Below are 23,259 nucleotides of genomic sequence, written 5' to 3'. Positions count from 1 at the left end.
TTGGCTGTAAAAAAAACATCATCCTTCCATCTACCTATATATGTATATACACCCATTTTGATGATATACATATATCCATACACTTTACAACATAGTGTAACCTGCACCAGCCCATTTTAAAAAACCTGCACTTTCCATTTAAGAAAGAGCCATAGCAGATAGTGTTGGTTACAAAATAACACTATAGCATTTGTTAGGGTTGCCATCTAATTTTTCTGCAATCCTTTCTTCTGTCCACTTTACACTGTCGGAAAAGTAGTGAGACAAAAAATCAACAGTATAGTCTAGATGTTCTTAAGACAATGCAGCTGTACTATGGGCATGTTGCAGTTGACTTCAGAGAGGAGGCCAGTTTTGATGCAGATTATTTCCCTGCTTCCAGTTAAAGGTTGTCTGCTGGTCTTCACATCCCGTTCACGTCGGGTACCTGTTTCTCCATTCTGTACAGCTCCCATTAGTGAGCTTGTATGAGCTCTATCTCAGCTCCCATACACGAGTAACAGGGGAGAAAGGGACTCTGCCACATTTAAGCATCTGGGATGGAGAGTTCAGTCCCCCTTTTGAGAGTATCACAAATATACACTGGATAAAAGCGGTCACAGACAGGCCTGTGGTTCCCTGTGCTGATCCTGTGGGAGCATTTTTAGAAAGTCTTACTGAAACACAATTTCTGCCCAGCTGGGATCAGAACCGCATTTCACTAACACTCATTCAAAGTAATCAAGTTTTATATTTCTTTCTTGAAAGGGTAATCACTCTTCCTGCAATTAGTGAGCTTGCTGCATCAATGGAAAATCACCTGGGGGAGGGTGTTTTAAGTGCATTCACTTTATGTTCCACTTCAGCTTACCTTGGACACAGAGCTGGGCTGGGAATGCAGGGAAAGGGGAGCGTGTGTTGGAAGTGATGGCTGGCAGATTGAAGACAGCAGTGAGCTACCCTTAAGTTCACGGTGGGGGCAGTCAGCTTTCCTAGTGAACCGAACCTGTAGCAGCCACACACACACGTACTCTGGTGCTGCTAATGGTTTCCATTGGGAGGGGTGGGCAGGGGGGCCTGGATGCACTGCATCAGGCAGAGGCTGCTGCCTGGGCACTTGGGTCAGCCTCAGGATGAAGGGGAAAAGGCACATCCAGAGGTGTCCCAGGAAGTCTCCATCACCAGAAGCCAGGCAAGGCTGTTAACATGCACATCCCACTTACCTGACTACAGATAGATGAGGTAAAGCCAGGTCAGCATGTGATGACAGTAAAGATTTGCTCCCTGCCCTGGAGATCTTGCAGACTGGGCTCACTGCACAGAAGTAATTCGTTGTGCATACAGAGCAAAATGAAAAGAGATCAAATCCAGCGTAACTTTGCGAAAGCTCTGACATCTCAGACTAATCCAGTATATCTCTCCTAAAAATAACTGACTTCTTAAACCCAGGAGATGTGATGGAGCCAATCCAGCTGAGCCTCAGTAATTCATGAGGGGGCAAATCACCTGGGCACAAACAGGAACTGCTGCAGGAAGGAAACACAAAGCAACAATCACTCACAAAGACACGAATGCCTCTCCTGTGGGGTGCATTGCTGCAGTGCAGCCCCTGGCTTCACAGTCAGGAGGCTGCTTTCATCCCAAGTGCATTGGGGGGTACCTTCAACATCCAGTGAATGTGTGTGCTGGTGCAACAAGCATTTCTGAGACCTTTCCCAGAAACACAGTATGGTGCTCTGATGCGCTCGAGAAATTCTAGTGGGATCACGTGCAGCGAAGTACCAAAGTGATCAGGAAAACAGAAACTTACTGGGCAAAAAGAGTCACTGAGCTTGAACTATTTCTACTCCCATAAACCCAAAGCCTGTGTTTTAAAAAGCCTGTTCCTGTAAATCTGCTGGAGCTGAGCATTAGAAAGGGCTGTAGGAAGAAATGTGCCCAAAAGGATGGGTCCATACAAAGGCACCCTAATTTGATTCACCCACAATTGAAGACAAGAAATCAGACTGGTTCTTTTTGATGACCACATTAGTAATTTTCTGAAACACTCTTTCTACTCACAGTAGAAATAACTGGGAAGATGGATACAACACACAATAGCTGTTTTTCAGACCAGGTTTGAAGTTTTGTTTACCACACCCCCAAGGTATCACTGACATTTTTAAACTCCAGTCCACCATATTTTAAAATATTTCATCTTAAATTTAATTCAGATTTTAAATGTTACAGAGATGCGAATTATTTCTTGCACAGTAGCAAAAAAATAAAATCGTAAAACCTCTGTTCATTCTACAGTAAACCTCCATTCTCAAATTCGTGAGGTTTGATGCTGCCAGCAAGCAAGACCCAACTACTGCTACTTACAGGCAAACAATCCAAAGCAGGTTCATATGCCCTCTCCCAGACAGAAAGCAAACCAGTGTGCTAAGTGGAGCATTGCTCTGCCAACAAGTCCAGAAGTCCCCAACATTGCACATTGCTTTGGGGTGGATGGGAGGACTTGGTCACCAAAATAAGTGTCTTGTCCCCAAACCCTCCCACCACCAGCCTTATGATGCTGGTAGCCCCCTCACCCAGCCCTCTTCCCTAGTGTGACATCCTCACTCTGTCAGCTGGGTGAGCCATGCAGTGATCCTTGGGGTGAGCCCAACCTCCCTCCAGCGTCTGAAGGACGAGCAGGACGGGTTTTATTTAGTTCTCTGTTAATACTCCCTATGGTACAAATCCCCCATGTTGGGGACCCTCCATCCGGGCCGTGGTCTTACCCAACCCATGGGCAAACAGCACCCACTGCATCAGTCCCTTACTTCAGGTAAGGAACCAGATTTCCCAAATTCCATTCCCGATTAGCCAGCCCCTGTGTCACAGCAGCCCTTTTGGCCACCACTCGGCAGGAGGAGCAGGTGAACAGTCACCTCTGGCCTTATTTTATCCATCATGACCGCCTGCTTAACACCACAACCATTCAGGCCCTGAGTTCTCCCCTTTCCAAGGACACCAGTGTGGACCCTGTCCTGGACAAAGCCCCACTTTGGGTGCCACACAAGGCTGCTGGAGCGGTCAGTGACGGGCTGATGAGTCTGGCAGTGCCTGACCTGCTGAAATGCTCCCCTCAGCCTCACATTTTCCCTTTCTCCTCCAAGACCCAGGCAGGAGCCTGGGATGCTGCATGGCTGGGGCACAGGTCATAAAGACATTATCATTAGAGGAAACAAAACCAAAAATCCCCTGAACTTTGCAAATGAACATAAGCAATGCCATTGAAAGAGCAATCATTTACAAATAAATCCCTGCTAAGGAAAGAAACCTCCACAAAGGAAAAGGGGCTTAATTCAGAGGCCTTGGCTGTGCTGTGGATCGCTGGGCATGGCTGAACTGCCCCAGAAACCTTCTCATGGCAACATCGAGGCAACCTGACCCCAAGGCCCAAAATACTTAATTTTATGTAGGAACTTTTAAACTCACGAGGTCATTAGCTCTTCAGTCTGCACATCAGGACTGACTGTAGAGTTGCCACTATCCATTTGTTTTAAAGCAGCACTTAGACTTTTCTTCCCTTTTGTTTTGTTGGAATTGCACGGGTCCCAACAAAATGATATGCAAGAATTAGCTTTTTACGAACAATACAATTCTGATTTTAAATCAGCACATGAGACAATTAATTTTGTAGGATAAGGAATCTGTTGCAAATATACAGCAGTACACCCACACATCACCATCTGCTGTGGAGAATTAAATGTACAACTCACAAATTAAATCCTGCAAAGTTGGTGCAAAAAGGTCCTTGCTTGAATTTAAACAAGGCTGTGGAAACCTGCAAACACATTGCAAAAGATCATGAAAACAATAACAAATTTGTCCATCTGTGAGTCAGTTTTAGCAGGGTTGGAGTTTTGTTTTGTTTTTTATATTGGTGCATTTGCAATAATTGTTGCAGCTTGCAATGCAAATTGTGTTAACTGTACTTGAGCTCTCCTGGCCAGGAAAAGTCACTCATGGAGGTGCTCCCTACAGGCTCCATAACTTTTTGCCACATCTTCTGTGCTTACAAGGGGGAGAAAAAAAAAAACCCAACACAAATTCCTTTTCTATCATACTCAGTTTAGCCTCAATTTTTAAAAAATTGGCAAATCTGGCAATTGTTGTGGATGTTTTATTATTAGATTTATTAACAAACACTGTTCCACTGAAGTGAGGAAAAATAAATATCAACAACTACTGCTGCCATGAAAAAACTGACAAACACAAATATCAGCATCCCTTTGACTCCCCTGAAGCCAAGCCTTCATTCTCTAATTTTGCCTCTGATATTTTTCTAACATACTAATTTGAAACCTGCTCTTAATTTTACACCTGGCAGAACCACCTGATACTAAGTCACGTCTCCTGATCTCCTGCACTGAGGAGATGGCTACGGAACCTTCGTAGCCAAGTAAGGCAGTGAAGCCAGACCCAAACAAGCCAGTAGAACATGTGGTTACATATGAGGAGGCTGGAGCATCCTGGAAGCCAAGCTCTTTGTAACCCCGCCTTTTCCATGCTTGGCTTTGACCCCCGGGACAGCTGAGACTCCTGGGTGCTCTCTGAGAGCCACAGGCTGGAAATGAACCTGGGGCCTGCTCCTCACACTCTCACCAGCTGTGTGCCTCAAAAAAGTTGCCCTTCTCTTTCCCTTCTCTTTGTTTTTTTTTAATAGGATGCCAGGAAAACGTGCTGACATTTTCTCTTGTTACTACTTCATTTTATTAGTGAAAGAGCTATAAACACACTGTCTCAAAGCACACACTTATGCTATTAAGCCCATCAGCATCTGGAATTCTACCTGCACATCCCCAAAACTATGAGGGCATGTGGGAAATACAAGATACAGCATTCCTCTGCCACAGACAAAAATTGCGCTGGGATGGTGTTCTTAGAGATTTTAGCAGGGTTGTTTGTTTCTTTTTGAAAATGAAAACAGTTCCTAAGCCCTTTCTGAGATGGCTGTGCTGTTTTAACATGCACTTATCCTCTCACACACCTGGGAAGTGCTCTCGGTACACACACACACCAAGTATAATTTATGCTGAGGGGCCTGTTACATGTTTAACTCAGATAAAGTGTATCCGTAATTAAAAAATGCAGCATCAGAGGTACGACGTGCATGTAAATTTGCGGGAAGGATTCTATCAGCGGAACAAACGCCGCTGAAGACTATTTAAAACCACAGCCTAATCAGAAAACTAGGCATCTATATGTATTTATATCAATATCACAAACCCCTTTGACATCCTCAGCACTGCTAGCACTCTGCCTAGAAGCTGACTTATCACAGCTGCCTTGGGCACGCTGGCATGCATAAAAAATCAAGTGACTTGATTAATCAGTCGAAGTTGCTGAATCATGGGCTTGCAGCCCTGCCTGGGTAGCCTTGGCTATCGACAGGAAACCGTCAGCCTGGGATTGAGATTAATTCCTATCAGCTGGTCCACACACTTGTGTGGCCCTTTGCCAGCATTTTTACAAGAAGGAGAATCTTAAAAATTTCAGACCTGAAAAATAGCTGTGTCAAAGGGGTGGCAGCATGTGTGTCAGAAGAGACTCCAATGGTAAGTGTCAAAAGGGAAGAAGACCTTAGAAGAAGAGGCAGGAAAGCTGTGAGCAAGAAAATCCTGACTCCACTTGGAAGCTGCCTCCAACAAACAGAGCCAGAGGCTGCCTGGCTGCACTGAGCAGCAACTGCAGGTTGATCCCAACCTGAGCAAACCCCATCTGAAATTCAGCAGCCTCACCAAGGGAAGGGTAGAAAGAAATGAAGAACATGTGATATGGGTGGGGATGGAAAGCAAAAGTAGCCAGGCTGTAGCACCAGTGCAGCCATACCAGGAAAATGGGGACACTTTTGGGTCTCTGGGGCATGAACTACCTTGCCATGAGTTTTCAGAAGTCAGAGAGGCTGGGAAAAAAAGTGCTTTCCCTTAACACATAAAGAGCAATTTGTCCAGAAAAAAAAGATAAATGCCTAGGGGATATGTTTTATTTGATACTCCCTGTAAAGGTTCCTTGCATGACTCACCCTGCCCAGTGTCCAGCAATCTTCACCTCCTCTCAGGAGGGCTGGATGCTTTGGGAGAAGGAGCTTCCTTCCTTTGCCCACCTGTGTCTGGAAAAAAAACAGCCTTGTAAACAATTCACTGAGCCCTTCAGGGACCATGTGCAGCAGCCCTGCTCTCTGGCCATGTGCCCTAGATGGAAATGGTGCTTTTTGTCATACGGTTCAAACCTTCCCATCCAAAGATGTTATCCTTGGTTGGATCTTCAGGTGAGACAAACAGCCACTGCTCCTCTGAAGAGCCCTGACCCAGCTAGGAAACCAAGAAACTTTTGTTTAAAGAAACAAATGAACAAACAAAATCATACGAGTCCCTGGTGAGAGGGGATGCAGAGCCCATAGATGCTGCCTTCTCCAGCTCCTTTCTTCCACCTGCCCACACTGCCCAGAAGATTGAGGCTGCAGTGGAGGACAAAGGCCTTAAGGGGACCAGTTCAGGCACGAGATTGTTCCTCAGTTGCTGATGCCTCCTTGCCCAGCAGACCACAACAGAGAGAACCATGGTGACACATTTGCCAAATCTTTCCTGCCAGGCAGCTGGTAGAGGCTTTTGCTTTGCTTTTTCAGAGCGTGAGCTAAGTGCCCTTGAATGAGAGTCTAGAATAAAAGGAAAAGGAGGGTGAGCAGCCTTTGTGCCAAACCTCTTACACTTCCTCCAAGTGTGACTCTGCTGCACTTGTGTATAATCATATTAACATATATTAGAGGAGTTGTGTGCCAGTAATGGAAGAGATTGTGAAACCACAGTATCTTATCTATTAAAATAGCCAGAGTAATAATATCATGTCAGCTAAATTAAAAAGAAGACACCGTTCAGGTTGATCACTGCCTAAACCCAGCCTGTCTTTGGCTACACACATATATATTTCAATATGAACTGACTCTGTGTGTATTTTCAATATTAAAAGATAAAATATTGTTCTTTGCCATGTTATAAACTAAGTTTGTGCAATGGAACAGATTTTTAAAGCTAAGTTAAAACCTCTTGAGAGTAAGGGGTTTATAATGGAAATGCTGACAGACTCTTAACTATAGCACTGAGATCTCTCTTGCTATTATGACCAGATAAACCAACAAGGTAATTCAATGTAGTGTTCCAGCTCCGAGACACTAACACACTCCTTCTGGTCCCAGGTGCTGAGGGAAAGTTAAATATAAAACTTAATGAAACTGCAGTGACTGACTACAGGGCTGGATGGTTGCCCCTGCACCAGGGAAAGGGGAATTTCTCTCCCGGGAAGGTGTCTGAAAGGCAGGCAGTGACCGGCTGGTTCAAGTGTGAGCTCTGGCTGGAGCCTTCTGAAGTTCTCAGAAGTCAAATGACTTTTGAAAGTCAAATGGCTGCTAAAGTCAGAAAGCTGTGAGAATCAAACCCAGTCCCTGCACACACTGCACACAAGAAATAACTAGAAATGCAGAGCAGGGTCAACACCCCCACCACATCTCCACATAACAGATGCTGAGGGCAGGATTTGTGCTCACAGGGGTTGAGGGGTGTAGACCTGCCCTCTCTCCCTGCAAAATTGCCCTGGAAGTCTTCAGTTTAGCAACTGAAGTTCTGGGGAATCCAACTCCACTCACAAAGCAACAGCTGGAGAGAAGCTGAGGAGTGGAGGGGTGTTCAGTCCTTGCTCTGTTTCCAGAGCCTTTCCTCTGGCCTCAGAGGTGGGGTTGTGCTAAGCTGGCACAGCAGTTCTCCTGCTTGTATCCAAATAGATGGCAAAGCTGCCAGCAGCAGGAGTGCAGTTCATGCCGTGCTTTAACACCCAGAAAACTTTGCTACTCCTTTTTGTGCCACTTACAAAATTACTGACACTACTAGAAGGTGCACACACTGCCTCTACCTACACATAAAATCCTGAGCAAACTTCCCGAGGTTGGTGGGCTGGTAGCACTGCCTTCTGTCAAGACCGTCTGACATTTCCAATTACAAGACTCTATTTTCAGCTGCTTATAACTGTCATATTTTGACCAGTAACTTGTCATTTTCCATCCTGGGCATCTGCCGCGGGCTGAATTTTTTCAGAAAGCTTCAGCCAAAACAATATAGCTATTCCCAAGGGCAAGGCCAGGGAACAATGCACTGTTTTGTAATGGTAAAAAAGAAAAAGAACTGACATCCTCTTCTTTAAGATGCACCACGACTCCTCACGGTTTGGATAGGGGAGTAGAAATTTAGTCAACTTGTGACCTTTGTATTAAGGATGTGCCTTTTTGTTACTGCTGTGAAAATCTATGCAAGTGTGGCCAAGTGAAAGCATTTGGAAAAAATCCAATCTGACTTTCTCATCAAAGACTTTTTTTTCAGTGAAAATCCTAAAAACTCTGAGGATCCTGCCCTGCTGGGCTCATCTTGCTCTTCAGCTTGTCCAGAAGGGAGTAGCCCCATCCCAAAGGCAAATAGATGGAGAGAGAAAAGACAGAACTGGAACAAGGAGGAAATAGTGGGGAACAGGCAGAGTGATTTTCACCCACCAGAGCTGCTGTCTTTCCATGACTGGGGACAGGATCCAGAATCCTGAGTCTTGCCATCAGGAGGCTGCCAGGGAATGCTGTGAGATCCCACCGTGCCCGGTCGGAAGTGGCAGGTTTTACAGCTCCGAGCTCGGCGTGGCTTTTCCTGGGTTCACAGCCCACCAGCAGGAGTTGCAGCTGGAAGTGCTCCACTCTCTGGAAATGAGATGCCAAAATGAACAGCATACTTTTAGCAACCCCATGCAAAACGCTGGGTTAAACGACCTTCCCAGGCCCACAGAGCAGGCTTTTGGCAGGGCCCAGGTCTGCAGGGCACCGTTCAGGTGGCTGATCTGGGACAGCATCCTGTGCCCAGCTGCATTCCCACAGCCCTCTCAACCTCCACAGCATATGAAGCGGGGACTTGCAGAAAACAGCATCCCTGACTCACCTGTGCTCCCAAACCCACCCTGAGCACCACCCTGTCCTGGACCCCGGGTGTCAGAGGGAACGTGTGACACTAAAACCACGCATGATTCGCATGCTCAAGTGGTGCAGGCGGCTTCTGTTAGTTGGTTCCCTGTGTTTTGCATGTAGGAATACAATCATTCCTTATGTCCTTTGAATATGGAAATCCAGGAGAGAGAAAATGGAGGGTGTTTTCCTTCTCCAAAGTTGCCTTTGACTGGTGCATCCTGCCTCTACAGAAAGCTGATGTTTACTACTGCGATACATTTATTTTGAAACTCAGTTCATCTGCTGTAAGAAATTACTCAGACCATTAATTTTGGAAGCCAATGCTGAGAGATCACGAATGTTAAGAATTCTAATTATGTTGGGTCTGGAAAATTTAATGAATAAAAGAGACTTTTCATAAGCATCTTGAGCCATAATATTTTAATGCTATTGGCATTAATTAAAATATCTAGAATTTTTAAAGGAACCCTGTCCTTATCCCTTTAAATATTTTACTTCCACCATTAGAAAAGAAGCAGAATTTTGCTAAAGCCACAAAAAACATGTTCTTTGTGGCTGATCATCTCATTTATAATCGTGTCATGGCGGGAACAACCTTTTGCTGAAATTTTGTTTATGCTTCAAAAATTTTCTCCTAATAACTTTTTCCCCCTCCTCCCCTTCCCAAGCACTAGCAGGTCTGGATTTGTCTTCTGTGCAGGGCTGGGAAGATAAAAGTCCGGATGATTTGGCGTTGTACAAGGGACTGAACTCTCAGTGTCTGATTAATGATACTATCCATCTCAGAAGGTAGTGATTCCCTCCTTTAGAGCTTAGGGGGAAAAATAGCCTAACCTTTGAATTCATATTTCATCATCTTCCGCTGGCATTTGTGGCTTTCCACAGGACACAGGGCTGCAGCTCTCGGGCAGTCCCAGGGCTCAGTGGCAGCAATGCTGCTTTCCTCCCCACACCAACCAGCACAGAAAATGCTTTGGGAAAGAGGGGGGCACCTGCCCTTCTGCATCTCCTTTATAGGCAAGGTGGGTTCCCACAGGTTCAGTGCCACGTCCTGTATGCTTGGCAAAAATACCTGGTTTTTCTAGGGAACACCCTTGCACTGTGGGATGGGCAGATCATGACTGCCAAGGTCTCTGCTGCTTGAGCTGTGAATGCAGAGGCCAGAGACAGCTCTGGCATGGCTCTGAGGTCTCAGGAAGTGGGCTCATTCCCTGACTTGAGCACTCAAATGAGCTCAGAAAGATAAAAGGGTTTTGTTGTCTCTGATCTTAAGCTCACGGGTTTTTATTTGGGTTTTTCTAAGTATCTAAATATAAAGTCACTTGCTAGTTAATAACAGTATGGCCTTACCTTATTTGATGGTGTTCTCACTTTTTAAGAGTTTCTAATTAAAGGAGGGACACGGGAACTGCCACATGCTGCTCAGCCATTGAGAAAATGGAGCCAGCGGATTTTCCAGGCACCAAACATGCCAAGAACTGCCTTGGATGGAACCAGCACTGTGCCATTGCCTGGGTAAGGCAGGGTCAGGTCAATGGAACACCAGGCACAGCAAAGAATCTGCCATGCCCTCAGAGGCACTTAAACAGGCATTTTCTCTTGAAAAGACCACGACTGTAGCCACCTGAAAAGTGAAAACAGCATTTTGCAGTGGATCAGGGCAGGCAGAGTTTCCCCAAGAAGAGCAAATAGCAGAAAGAGGAGGTTGAGCTTTATTTCTGCCAAATTGGGCACAGCCTTCTCTGTCTCAGAGGTGCTTGGCACAAAACAAAGCCACTGCTGTTGGGACGCTGCACACCAGTGCATCGTAGCAAAGAGGCAGGTCACTGCTTGCTGGCAGTATTTTCTCCTCCAGTGCAAATATGCTGATTCAGCAGGCTGCCAAGCTTGCTTCTGCTTATTTCTGTGTGCTGGGCACAGCCAGGTGTCACACAGGTGAGGTTGCACATAGACATACAGGAGGCCCAGAGGGCTTTTATCTATTTTCTCCATGTGGCTGAGAGAGCACTCAAAGGCACCTGCTGATTTTGTATGTTCGGTGCCGCAGAGAGGAAAATCGATGTGGGAACTACAGATGGCTTCAGTGTTACAGGGTAGTTCAAGCTGCTTTTTGATGGAAGCAGAACTGATTTACTCTTAACAACTTAACTTTACTGACCATTATATTTTGTTTCATTATTCAAAGGCAAACACTGAAGAAGCATGTTGTGAACACAGTTCTTTCGGATGGAAGGAGGTGAGAACTATTTGTGTAGCATTTCAGACACTTGTTTTAGTGACTTCACGTGGTTTCAGGAAGCTTTTCTTCTAATACTGAGCTGCCTTTAGCAGGTCTTTTTTTTTTTCTATGCCTTGGGATCCAGGATCATTTCCGTGTTTATTCTGCACTCCAGTGCTATCAGCCATCCTCAAGTGTTTGTCTCATCACTTTCGAGACTGCATCCCTACCCAGGAAAACAGTGAGGGACCAACTTTCTGCTCTCTGCAGGTTTTTCTCCCAATAAGCTGGAAAATAATGTTTGTTTGGCTCATATTCTTAGCTAGCTGTGGACTCCCCACTGATACCCCCTGCCCTGTCAATTGCTGACTAATCGTGCCTGCAGTAAAAGTAATCCAAACTGGGGAGTTATTCAGCAGCAGCAGAAGGACCCATTAAAACAGATTATGCTCTCTGCTCTGTTTCTGTCCTTATCCTGAGGGATCACCCTGCCCAGGCACTGCCCCAGGGCACACAGACCCAGGGCTCTGCAAAGTCACCCTGGATGTCCCCTCAGCCGGGCTGCAAGGCTCATCTCAAGGGGCCAGGCAAAATGCTGGCCAGCGGGGTCTGTGCCCCGAGGGACCTGCCTGCGAGGTGATGTTAACAGGCAGGCTGTCCAGGAATGCTTCCAGGCAGGAAGCTGTCCAGGAAGCTGCTACGATGGTTTTTTAGCTTTCTTATCCTTGATACACAGGCAGCAAAGTAGGTCTGTATTTGGTTTGACTGAGCCTTCCTCTGAGGCTTCAAGGGGAGCAAACCCCTATAGCATTCAGGCCCTAGAGAGAAAAAAATAATGCGCAGTAGTGATGTCCTGGAGTTAATTCAGCTTTGAAACTCAGTGGCTGCTTGGCATCAGGAAAGACCCCGGCCTGGGGAGAGGAGCAGTGTTTCTGCAGGCCATCTAGTCTTTGGTATGTCATAGAATCAGAGAATGGTTTAAGTTGGAAGGGACGTTAAAAATCACATCATTCCCACCTCCCTGCAATGGGCAGGGACACCTTCCAGTAGACCAGGTTGCTCAAAGCCCCATCCAACCTACCCTTCAGCTTCCAGGGATGGGGCATCCACAACTTCTCTGGGCAGCCTGTTCCAGTGCCTCACCACCCTCACGGTGAAGAACTTCTTCCTAATATCTAATCTAAACTTACTGTCTTTCAGTTTAAAGCCATACCCCGTTGTCCTGTCAAAACAAGCCCTTATAAAAAGCCTCTCTCCATATTTACATCCTTTTCCCTTAGAGCAGCTTGGTTACAAGGCCTTTATGTCTGTCACTGTGGGTTTTGTTGCTGCTTTGAAGACCCCATCTCCAGCTCAGCACCTTGCTCCTAACGCTGGCTTTTTGGAGGTCCTATGCCTCTGTCTCTCCACCAGCTGTGCCAGATGTGGACTCCACGGCAAGGTCTGCTGCTCCAGCTGCTTTTTCTCTGATCCTGTGCCTGCCGTTTCACCCCTTGAGGTGCCCATCTCTTTCCAAGTTGCCTGTACTCTTCCATTCAGTGCCTCAGTATGCTCACATGTGCCTCTGGAAGTCATTTTTCTTGGGCACAGTGAGCCAGTCTGACTGCAAGGATCATCATCCTCCTTCCAACCTGCTGTACAGAATAACTTATACAATCCTGTTACACCCATGAGCTTAATTCAGCCGCCTCCAGCTGAGCTGTGGCCGCTGCCAACAACACACGAGCTGCTCTGTGGGGTGTCAGAGAGGGCCTGTAGCTGGAGGGTGAGGGACACCAATAAAATGGAGTAACCTCAATTGGGCAGTGAATCAGCCACCCCTTCTCCTCTGGAAAGTACTGTGCATGGTTAATGCCACATGGCTGGACCTTGCTGGGCTTCCTCTCCCCACTTTGTTTAATTGTGTGACATTAAACCTACCCCTAAGCCAGGAGGACAGGCGTATGCAGAATGTACCTACTTACCTTGCAGGTTTTTAAACTGACTGAATTCAAATAGGTTATGTAAAGCAGCACAATCTACACAATTTAAATTGGCCTGACTTCTGAAAGCTGCAGGTTCCAGGACCAGAAAGAAAGCCTGCAGCTAGGCTGGATATCCAAGGGAGGTCCTCTTGGCGTACAAAGATCAAGCACAATCTGAAATTCAAACATACCTTTACGCCTAGTTTTTATCTTATTTCAGTTTCACGCAAAATAATGTTGCCCTAGAAATGAAATTTCCCCGTGTGTCTGCCACAGCTCTACAATGGCCATTTAGTGGAGCAGCAAAGCAAAGCACCAGGTACTTGACAGCTCTTTTTGTGTCACTCGCAACATGCCTTCTAATTCTAGAGAGCTACTGCCATGTACTCCAACAGGGTTTCTTTGCTTTCCTGAAGCAGTTACATGACTTAAGAGTTTGGTCATCTTTTCTGCTAATCAGAATTGTATATAGGAACAGGACACAGGTAGAAAGCCATGCATATTAAAATCTAGCTTGCTCAGGACACCAGTAATATGATCTATGCAGCTCTGCAAAAGGAATTTTTATTATTTTCCCATCTTAACACGGTAGCATTAATATTTCATTACTAGATTTCACTATGATTTTGGTCCTGTTACTGTCTCAACCAATTTATTGCTTGAGAAGGTTATTTTTAATCTTCAGCAGTAACTGAGAATATACCCTCAGAAAACCTTTCCCAATGTGGAATTTCTTTGCTGTTTCATTATAATTGAGGTGATGCTGTATCCAACAGCTCTTTATGAGAACAAAATATATACATCAATTTTAAGAGAGGAAGGAGGCTTATCGGTTTCTAGCTCAAAAGTCTGTGTTCTCCACTTGTCTTAATTTGTAATTATAGAGTTTCAGGCATTAAGAATGGGGAGAATGAGCTAAAAAGATGTGATCTGATACAGAAAGGCTGGGTTTAGCACTGAGCACTCAGTCCAACTGGCTTCTGCAGTACTACAGCACTGGTGCTCCAGCAGTTTCCCTTTGAAAAATGAAGATGTTTATTTGGGCTCTGATTCAAATAAGGTTGAGGGTATGAAAGCACAGGCAGCTTTAGGCCAGATTTGTTCCTCTCTAGGCTTGTGATTTAGGGCCCTGTATCTCAGAGCCAGTCCTGGCAGCCAGAGAATAAGAAAGGGCCAAAGACTTCACAGAGAGTCTGGTCTTAACCTCATCTCCCACCAGCCTCAAGACAGCAGAACAGGGTTTAGCACCCAGGGTGTGCACTAACTATAAGAGTTAAAAACAAATCTCAAAAAAAGGTCTCTCAGAATCTGCTTCACAGTTACAAAATGTTTCTCGGTGTCAAACACAAGCAATTAGTGTTATTTATTCATCCCCTTACCAATGTGAAAAACATTTCAGTCCCCAGTTCCAATTCCCTCCAGCCAGGTACTGCCGGTGATATTGCATCTCCCCTTAATTCCAGCCTGACGGATGTAGGACAGGATGTGCCATTTTTGTCCCTTATCCTACCCTGGGGAGTCTGCTCTCTTTGCTTTGTGGACAACTTCCTTGTCCTCTCTAAGCGCAGGGTTATTTTCCCAACTGTTTTGAGGATATATAAGATAGGAGAGAGGTACTGGCAGTTCTCTACCAACCACTGACATGAAGCATAACTGGCCCTTCACCAGCTGGGAAACCAGGCTATTCCCAAAGGTACAGAGAGAGGCACAGGGATGCTGACCCAGCCCCACAACAAGCAGATGATTTGCCCATTTGTCCCCTTGGATATAAAGTCAAAATATTCCCCTGTATGTTATCACGCCTCCTGAGGGACTCTTCCTTCCTCAGCTGCCCAAACCCTTCCCTAAGTTCTATCTGGAGCAATACTGTTATGTACCACCCTTCCTATGTGCTGAAACACCCATGCAGGGGTTCCCCTGGGCTGCCTTGTACCTCTCCAGAGCGTATCCCAAGCAGCTCAATCCAAAGAAAACCATGGATCTGGCACACTGCCCCTCGGTGTGCAGCCTGGCACAGCGTTAAGCTTCACAGGCACTTTCTCATGATGCAAACTTGACATGATTCACTGCAACAATGAGTCTACAGTGGTCTCTCTGTACAATACCTTCTCCTCCTCTCCCAACCTGTGTGTGAGTCTAAAGGATGGCCTCATTCCTCCCCCTTAATCAGTTTATCAAGAAAACATCTGCACTCCCCCTCCATCATGTCCCCAACCCAAGGACAGCCTGAAAGGATCACTGAGGTGTTACAAACCACCAAACCAGCCCAAAGTCCCAGTGCAGTCTATCTGATGACAGTCACACATCAGCAGCTCTCCAGCAGACTTCAGTACATCTCAGGTACTGCACTTTGAGGGCTTTTACTGTTCAAGTGCTTGTTCTGAAACCCCTTCTGGGGTAATCATAGCTCTTCTAATTTGGGGAGTTAAAACCAATTCAAAGCAGAAACAAAGGACACAAATTTTTCACTCTGATATTTCATGTGTCTCAAACCTCTCCCAGCCTGCATGAATGCATCAGTATTCGTGAAATTTGGGGAGAAACCAGGTGGGCTCATACTTATCCCTTTAACAGACTCCAGAAATGATGCTAATCCAAATCAAATGGTCTGTCTTTGACACAGTATCAAAAACCTCATAAAAGCCCTCCTAGATTCTAAACATTGGGTACATTCTTCACAGGGAAAATGAGCAGCAGGGCAGATTTTCCATTGAAAACATTTTCTCCTGTGATTCTTCCTGATCTGAGAATTGTAACAAGTGCATGGAAATTACAAGCTGCTATAAAAATTACAGAGACTAAAACTACCGTTTTATCCTGCATTAGAACAATTTTAACATTGTTAGAGGAATACATCTATGCAATTTTAAAATTATTTGAGTCATGACAGAAAGACTCACAACTGCAATATTTATCTTTCAGATTCATCTTAGGATGTTCCTGAAGACTTGTGAGATGTCACATTATATAGCATTTTGTGGGGACTGGAGAAAGTCACTTTGACAAGCAACGCGTGTAAATTGGAGCCATTGATTATGGAGGATTTAATTTTATCTGTTCTGTATTCATGGTACAATAAATAAAAAGACTTCAGTGGTCACTGTAGGACTGCAACAACTTCTAGAGAAATGCAATTTATAGTTGCATATTTTTAACAGCGAGCTTTGGCATACATTTGATTAAATTCTGCTTTCCAGTGCACTTAATGAGAATTCTAATTCTCTAGAGATTTCTATAGGCATGCCAGGTAAAGAGGAGTCTATCAAGTCAGAGCTGTGGTTGTTAGTACAAGGAGCTGGTTCCTTTGAAGAGAAATAAAATTCATAAGTATGCATGCATATATTTTAATATTGCCAAGATACATATTGGTAGAGCAAAAAATAGTAAGAAGATTTATTACCCACTCTATTTCCCAGTGTATACAAATGCAAGTGATACTTGTGAGGTATAACATCTTTCAGGCATGTGTTTGAACTGAGTGGCTAGAGCAAAGCTTATTTATTTTGGGTTCTCAGAAAATTTGAGGCTGATTTGGTCTCTAAATTTCAACAAGTTATCCGATGGATTTCTCTGCCTGATGAGCAAGGCATAAGACTTCTAAGGGGTGCAATGTCAACTCCTGACTGAGGGCCATCCACTTCTCTAAATAAACAGGGCTAAAAAATTGAATAACTTTTTCTTACCTGCTTCTTTCTGGTATCTCTCTGCTTCAGCTCTCAGATTACGATCACTTTTATAAGGACTATCTCACTACCACAACCATCTTCTTAAATCAGCTTGGAAAAGAAGTTCTCCCTTTCTGGTAGGAATACTGGGGGTGTCCAGACAGGACACCTCCTCCCTATATAAGTCTGTAGCCCCAACCTCACATCAGGTAAATTCTATAAGAGACAGTTTAGTTTTGGCAAGTGTTTTGTCCTTGGCTGCAGAGCTGGGAGAAGGACAAACTTTGTCACCACATAACCTGTTAGGGGAAACTCCTTGGAGCTGATAAAATCCATCCCTGATACTGCCAAAGGTGGAGCACATGGTGAATGAGGGGATGGCCTCACTGGGACTGAAGGCACAGATCAGTCCTGGAAGCAGTCCTGAACTACCTTCCATTTACACTGAGCACAATGGCAAGTTTCTCTTGTTCCAGGCTGCCTTCTTCTAGCCTGGATATTGGGAAGTGTGAGTGAAACCCTAGACACAATCATCTCAGTGGCAAAACCCCATTCATAGGGGTTAAACCAGGATTTCTTCCATGCAAGTATAGGTGTATCTCTCAGGTTTGTAAAAATTATGACAGTTTTTCATCTCCAAACTGATTCTGGTTTCTGAGACCTGCCGAGTTTATTGATTACTGGGGTTTTGAGTAATTTTTGAGTGTGAAAATATTAACAAGAATATCTAGTCATATAATGCTTTTAATCTGCAGATTTCAAATTAACTAAGGAGTTTAGTAAGTTTTTACTCACCTTTCTGATGGGGACCCAGAGGCATGCAGGAGAGATTTGCTGTTCAAGATAGCAGAAGGGGACACTGCCAAGACAGACAGAGCACAGAGTTTGAAACTGTACCCAAAACCACATTCATCAGGTCACAGTATTATTCTCCAGGTGAGTATACTTTTCTCGCTGTCATTACCATTAGCCCTGGAATTAAACTAGAATCAGTCTCCCTTAAAGAATGTAAAAAAAAACATTAAAAGCCTTAGTTTTTACCATTTCAGTTGTCACTATCTGAACCAGTGGGTTTTTTTAATACTGACCCATGCTCAATTCTAATTCTTACACTGGAATTAAAAACAAAACACGTTAAAAAAAAACAACCAAACCCAAAGAACATGAAAAGAACAAATTAAATGTAACTTGTGCTTATGCTGATTTTCAAAAATAGGTTAATAAACATTGCTTAGATGAAAGGAGCCTCAAGCGTTAAAGAAAGAAATCAGAAGGTCTCACTTAAGTGATTTTTTGGCAGGAATCAAATTAACGAATATGATATGGATTGCTGACAAGGTGCTTGATCATTCTCTGCAGTGAGGATTTTTTTTTATGTATATATTTATTTATATAGATAGATATATATGCATGAGTTTGTGTTTGAGTTGATTCCATTAACACTTCATTTGATAATGATAAATAGCATTTTTATTGAAAAGGAAAATATTGAGAAGTCCTGATTTGCAAGAGCAAGTTAGAACGTATGACATTATTATGTCCTACTGCATTTTCTTCTCCTTTAAAAAACACAAGCCCTCAATGCTAGTATAAAAGAATGCAAACATTTTATTTAGCCCATAGACAATTTTCCTCTAATTCAATCTGCAAATAACACAAAGTATTTTTTTTGTAAGAGGGTGGAGGATAAAATAAAAAAAAAGGAGACATAAAAGAGACTTAATTAGATCATAGAACTCTTTCTTAAGCAGTATAGCATCTTAATTTCTGGTAAATTCAAGCGACATCCATCTGGGGGTTGATTCTGTCAGTCTGTATCTATGTCTGTCTGCCTTTATCCATCTCTCTAGGCATCCATCGCAGTGGCTTCAGAGCACCACAGAAGGCTCGGGAGCTCCGCAAGCAGCGGAGCTGCAGAATCCAGCCCCTGTTTGACAGTGATTGGCTCTGACATTGACAAGCACTTACACCCCTTTCTCTGGCTCTTTTTGTTCGGCCTTAGATACACGTGTTGTCTGGCAAAAGTTAAAAATAAAGCATTTAGGGCTACGCTGTGGTCAGTTTTCATGTGCCTCCGCAGTGCGAGGGGGAGGAAGGGGAGGGTGGAGGCGGCCGCGTCTCAGCGTTCTGCACCACTCGCATCAAGGTCAGCCAGAACTGCTGCGAGAGCAAAGCCGGTGCCACCCAGAGCACGTGGTGTGCTATAAAAGATGTTTTCCTCTTAGAAGTAATCACCTGAAGGTCCGGAGGGTCTAAGAGATGCTCAGGCTTTGCCCCCACCGATTCAGGCAGCAGATTTAGCTGGCCACACCCCGATGCAACCGGCTCCCGAGCCTCAGGGCTCTTTGAAAATTTTCCATCAAAACTTTCATGGGAAGTATCTGATTTCCTTGAAAATGTCAGCATGTTTTTATTTTATTCTGCTAGGCAAATTAAATATGGAAAATGGAAAAGTTATTAGCAGAAATCCAGAAACCCTAATGGCTGGGGGAGGGGACGGTATTCATTTTGTCAATGAGAAGCTGATATTTTCAGCTGAACATCTTGGATTAAAACAGTGATGGCCTGACCAGCAAAAGAGTAATTGGAGAAACCCAGCTCTTGTTTATGACCAGCTCTATTTCAGATGTTTATGCAGTAAACTGACTGCTTCCCCCTACCTCACCCCTCACCAGAGAGGTGGGTAGAGGCAAAACATTTCCCCCTCCCCAGTTTCCTAAGGCTGGAGAATCTCTTTGCTACCCCTGTCTGCCAAAGCTGCAGAAGTGTCATAACCCTGCTCTGGATCAGTGGTGCTGGGGGCTCACTTGAGGGGACTTCAAGGTTAAAAGCTAAATTGGACTTATATGAATGTGGGACCAGAATGGATGAGGAGTCTGGGACAGAGTGCACTGATTGCAGAGCCCAGTGTGCTGCTACAGCAGGCAAACATGCTGCAGAAGCCCTCAGACATGTACCCACCCCCATCACAGAAATAGTTACAGGGGTTCTCCCCACTGCTGCTGTGGAAGGCTTTTCCAAAAACTCATATCTTTCATTAGAAAACCTCTTCTAAAACACAGGGTAACTTACTGATGATTAGTTTACAGTTACTTATGTAACAATATTGTCGAAGCTTAAAAAAATCCTCTTCATTCCTATCATGTTTATGGATGATTTTTTTGCAGGCTTTAGTATTCTAAGGCACAATCCCCACTCCCCCAATGATCTATTCACCTCTCTCTGCTCCTTCTCTAGGTTGAATTTCTTTCAAACAGAAGTGGCTACAATTGGTCACTACATTCCTGAAGAAGTCTTACTAAAGCCTTCTAAAGGGCATTCATTTTTTTCCTAGCTCGACTGCAAATGCTTCTTTTGATATAGTGCCAAATGTATGTCCCATTCTTCTGTATCAGTCCAACCGACAAGCCTTACCTTATATTAGAAATTGTCATTAGTTCCCAGCTACCTGACCTTGCTACTTGAACTGTTCAATGTAATCCCATTTATATCTCCCCAGTCCCTGAGGATATTCTGTTTTTCTGTATGCTGTCAGCCTCCTTGCTATTGACAAACCCTCCCACCTCCAGCCATCAGCACATTTCTCTAGCAGGTTCTTTTTGTGCCTAGTTGATTAATGAAAATATTAAATGATATTGGTCCCCAGACTGTGCCTTCAGAAACTCCACTTTTAGCTCCCACTAACCTGGCATTTCCTCTTTCAGCATCATCTGTTATTATCTCCTATAGCCAGTTTCTATTTATTTTACAATCCTGGGCCTAATCTTCATCATTCCCAATCAAACAATTCTCCATGTGGCTCTGTGTCAGATGTTTCTCTCCCAGGGTATATATATCACATCTATGGCCGTTTTCTTTGTCTAAAAAGATCAGGATAATCTAAAGATTATCAAGTTAATCTCGTAAATCTGCTTTTGGTAAACCTATTCTGTGTGTTATCCTACTTCTTCCATTTGCTATGCTCTCTATTACTCCGCTTTCGAAAAGCACTCTAATGCCTTGTGTACTACTGATGTCACATTAATATGCCTACATTTAACTAGATCACAGGTTTTTTCACATCTTCAATACAGGAATCATGTTGAAATTTCTCATACCACCCCTACTTTAACTTGGTCCTAAATACATTTCAAGCAGAAGTGCAGTTTCAAATGCCAATTCCTTCAGACTACGGTGAGGCAGATCTCAGAAACTGCTCCTTGAATTTTACTTCTGCCTCAAAGAGGACATCATTTTCATCCTCCCAAACTCGCTCCCATAAAGCCAGTTTTCTGCCACTCAAGTACAGAACCATTGTCAAGATTGAACACCGAGTCACAAAATCATCTCCATTTTGGAAAGCCTCTGTGCCAACCTTAAACCCAGCTTCCCTCAAGCCAACCTCACTGCTATTTTCCTTGCTGTCATCTAATTTTGATGGCTGAAAATCCCTACTGTTTGTTTTAATTTCTTTTGCAGCTTCTGGGTAGACTAATTCTCATTTTACCTCTGTGATTTTGGATCTTACATCCTGTTGATCGCTGTTTCCATTCCTGGGAGAGTTTACCATTTTGAAATTTCAGAATTTCCTTTCAGTGAAAATACCTGCAATGGAGCAATATCAGAAGAACATTTATTCTGAAGCATTGCCAAAATTCGTTATTATCCTTTTTACAGTATAACACAATTTCTTTATATTTATTGACTTCAATAGTGTCTTATATTTGAAAAGCATTGCTTCACAGATTCAGAACAGCAGATTCACTGAAGCTGAACATGAATGTCTGATCAGAAAGCAAACTTCTACTCCTGTGAGCAGTTGGTATCAGGGTTCTGTATGGACCACCCGCTATGCATATTGATTTGGCTGAAATGTAACCATGCAAAGTGGAGCTGCAGCTGGAAATGTCCCCCAGTCAAAACAAAGCTCCTGGATTTAATCTTCCTCTGACTCTATATCAAGTTTGCAAGTCAAAAGAGAGTTTCTCTAAAGTCACCTTTGAAAGCTCACTTTCAGATCCGCAGTCAAACCCTGCCTTTATTTCCTCCTCCCTAATCACCAGCACCAGGCTGCATGATTAGCAAGTGAATGACAATTCAGGACCCACTGCAAAGCCCAAAGTGCAGGCTCATTTGATGATCAGGCCTTTTAATTCAAACTGAAGAAGGGATATGGCAATCCATCCACTTCTCCACGGTAATTTTGGCTTTGTAGGGCTCTGAGCTTAAAACTGTATTGTGGAGTCTAATGGGGACTGTGTTGACAGCAAAAAACAACTCTCTAGAATACACATTTGTCAGACTTTTGAGTTAAACACTAGGCTCCACATTTGCAGAGCCCTCTCTCTGAACATAGGCATCCCTAGCAAGGTGCAGAGTTCTGGAGCTTTACAGGTTTTGGCAGTGGAAATGCCTATGCAATGCCCAAAGAACCATCCTGTTGTTCCCACCATACAGTTCAGCCTCCAAAGCAATCCTATGAATTCACAGCTTATTTCTATCAAATCAAAAACTAGAATAAAACATTTCAAGTGGTCTGGGCCGCAGATCTTGTTTCATAAAGAAATAGATGTATTTCAAATATATCTGTTTGTCATATCAATTCAGTCTATTCCTAATATTTGGTATATTAGGTATACTTTGGGATAGTGTACTATTTGCCACTCGTTCTTCTGGATTATATATGAAAAAGCCACACTATTGTATCTGTACTAGAAGGCAGATTGTCTTAAGCCTAGGCTCAAATGCAAGTCTACCACTGAACTGTATGATGTTAAGCCCACAATTAAATGCTGTGACAAGGCAGGGTCTAGACCTCCAAAGTTCCATGTAAAAGGTGAGATCCTGCCTACACAGCAAAATTGACATGGCTGTTGTGCTTGCTGCTGTTAGAGGCTTTGTTGACCAGCTGTCAAGGTTATCTCCCACAGTAGCTTCTATAGGAGTGTCAGAATAAAGTCACATTTGGGTATAATTCAATTATTTTGGTCTCTTACTTTCATATTCATATTGCTATAGTATACTGAAATGCCTGTACAGTTCAACTTCTTGCACACAGATGAGCCTTGATTGTAACTGTTAATCCCTTACGGAAGACAAGTGTCATACCCAGGTTTCATATATAGGAATCGAAACATACAGGTTCAATGACTTCTCTAATGACAGCTCTGAGATACAGCTGACAAGTCAAAACTGAATTCACCATTTCAGCCTCATGCACATGCTCAGCTCACTTCAATATGAGATATTTCTGTAACGCCCTTTAAAACTAACCAAAGCCCTACCCTGCTTGGTAAATCAGATTATAGCTTCTCTGTGCAATAGGAATTAATTATTGAAAATGGCTCCAATCTTAATTTGAAGCATCTCTTTATTAGTACGTAACTATATCCTGGGCTTGGTACCACTGAAAAGGCTATTCTTGTCTTAACA

The sequence above is a fragment of the Pipra filicauda genome, unplaced genomic scaffold, assembly GCF_003945595.2.
Source record: "Pipra filicauda isolate LSUMZ 115617 unplaced genomic scaffold, ASM394559v2 scaffold282_size1924045_pilon, whole genome shotgun sequence".
Taxonomy (NCBI): Eukaryota; Metazoa; Chordata; class Aves; order Passeriformes; family Pipridae; genus Pipra; species Pipra filicauda.
This window is presented reverse-complemented; position numbering follows the sequence as displayed.